This window comes from Penaeus chinensis, chromosome 38 (assembly GCF_019202785.1).
Source record: "Penaeus chinensis breed Huanghai No. 1 chromosome 38, ASM1920278v2, whole genome shotgun sequence".
In the NCBI taxonomy this organism is placed as follows: domain Eukaryota; kingdom Metazoa; phylum Arthropoda; class Malacostraca; order Decapoda; family Penaeidae; genus Penaeus; species Penaeus chinensis.
The window spans coordinates 21,244,539-21,247,038 of record NC_061856.1 but is presented as its reverse complement, the minus strand read 5'-3'; positions in this window follow the sequence as shown (position 1 = coordinate 21,247,038).

Below are 2,500 nucleotides of genomic sequence, written 5' to 3'. Positions count from 1 at the left end.
TCTGTACAAGAGATTAGCTTCAGCTCCATACTATATAATGCCGACGCCCGAGCAGCTGTTAATCTATACTTTTTTTCTTTTGTTACTATTTGCCCCACGGGACCGTTCCGGTTGGCACAAGGAGCCATGGTCACGCCGGAAATTGCCTTCTTTGTTAGAGACAGAAAACACAGACAGTCGGTCAGATAACTTTTTAAACTGTCTGGGTATTTTAGATGCGCCGCAATGAAAAAGTGACCCGTATTTGAATTGTTTTTATAACTCACACCTCGGAATATATTCCTGATTACGCCGATAACTTGCTCTGCATTGGAATTCGCCTTGGTCCTAATCTATCCCTGATCATACATACATGCATACATACTTATATGTGCGTGTGTGTGTGTATGTGAATATGCTTGTGTGTGTGTATGTATATATATATATATATACATATTTATATATATGTGTATATAAACATATACATATACATATGTATATGTATATCCAAGAACATATATATGTAAATATATATATATATATATCCAAGATCATATGTATGTGTGTGTGTGTGTGTGTGTGTGTGTGTGTGTGTGTGTGTGTGTGTGTGCATGTACACCTCTTCACTTATACATGAGAAGTTTAAACTCAAGTTTATGTTTTGAAAATGTATGTTCGGGAAATAACGAAGAAACGACTCATTATATCTGAAGAGTTAATTAACGCATCAGTTACTGACTCGCGAAAAAAAAAAAAAAAAAAAAAAAACTTCAGAGATATAGGTCTGGAGGTGTTAAAAGGGAATGCTCATCCCCAGAAACTGAGGTCCTTAATCTGATAACGTTCACGCGACATAATATAAAACGAAAGGAGCAGAGGAATAACTTCCTGGCGGGAGAGGCAGAAGGAGGCAGAGGGAGAAGCGATAAAGAAGAGATAAAAGAGTCATGATGGGCTGGTGAAAGCGTGTAGGACTGGAGGAAAGGTAGAGACTTCGCTATAAAAAAAATCGCCAACGTCTATAAAGGCATGGCGTCTAGAACAAAATAGAACTTTCCATGCCAAGGGGAATGACCTTAGATACTGATATTTTATGACTTGGGAACAAAAATTACATAAAGGCAGTTCTAGTCGAATAAAGGATAAATATTGTAATTATTGTCGTTATCATTTTTAATGAGCCGTCAAGAAGATCTCGCAACTGTTTCCTGAGTGACTTGCTAACACGTCTGAAAATATTACGAAGTGTGAGACTAATAACTGCACTTCCCCTTGCTTTTTCAACGATATTAGATTGTTATGAACATGTTGCAATTAATATATGAGAAAGACCGTTTTCTATACCCCGCGATGTGACTTCTGATTTTAAGAATTCCAATGGGAAAATCTTTTAGTCTTATTTTGTTATTTGCTTTTTTTTTAGGGGGAGGGGCTCTGTGGATTTTCTATTCACTATAAAATCTAAGTCGAAGTAAAATAAACTGAACATTGAACAGGAACTATGTACCGTACTGTTTAGCTTTTTTTTTCTTGAACACAATAAGGTTTTAATGATATGAGCTACTTGATTTTCAGATAAATATGTGTATACCGATAGAAAAAAATATTACCCAGTGTTCCTTCGTCTGATGCATGTGTACTGGATGAGCACTAGCATTAGTCAAGCAGACCGTTTCGGGACATCTGCAAGTATATATAAGTGTGTGTGTGTATATATATATATATATATATATATGCATAAACATATATAGATATATACATGTGCGTTTGTGTGTGTGTGTGATTGTGTAAACAAACAAACACACGCAAAGACACACACAAACACACACACGCGCGCGCGCGCATATATATGTGTATATGTATGTGTATATATGCATATATAACCCTACATACACATACACATACACACACACATACACGCACACACACACACACACACACACATACACACATACACACACGCCCGCGTGCATATATATATATATATATATATATATATATATATATATATATATAGATCGCTTCTCTGACAATCATTGCCATATCCAGTTGCCTCACACCGCTCTAAGTTTGATTTACTTAGCTTCGTGAGTGCATGGCAATCGTATGGAAGGAGCAGACGCACCGTTGGGTTACCTTCACATCACAGTTTTTATCCTTGACTCGATTCAGTGAACCGGTGTTGATATCTTGAGTAGAAAACAATACCTATAGTTATGGAGGTAAAGGAAAATATTCACATTCTAGGGGGAAGATCTTGCAGGACATTGGGCCTATTCGAGGAAAGATTTATTATCAAACTGACTAAATAGACCTAAAAAAAGCAGTTAAAGATTTTAGCTAGAATGAAAGGTGCCTCACTTTTCCCCCAACACTCAAATAACAATTGAAGATGGTCATAGAACTCCGTTTATGATATTTCGGAAATGAACATTTGGCTTTCCTAGTCATTAAGGGCACATAAAGTCTTATCGACATTGGTCTCTGTAGTGTTTTTGAAACCTTTAGGCATGGTTCTGAG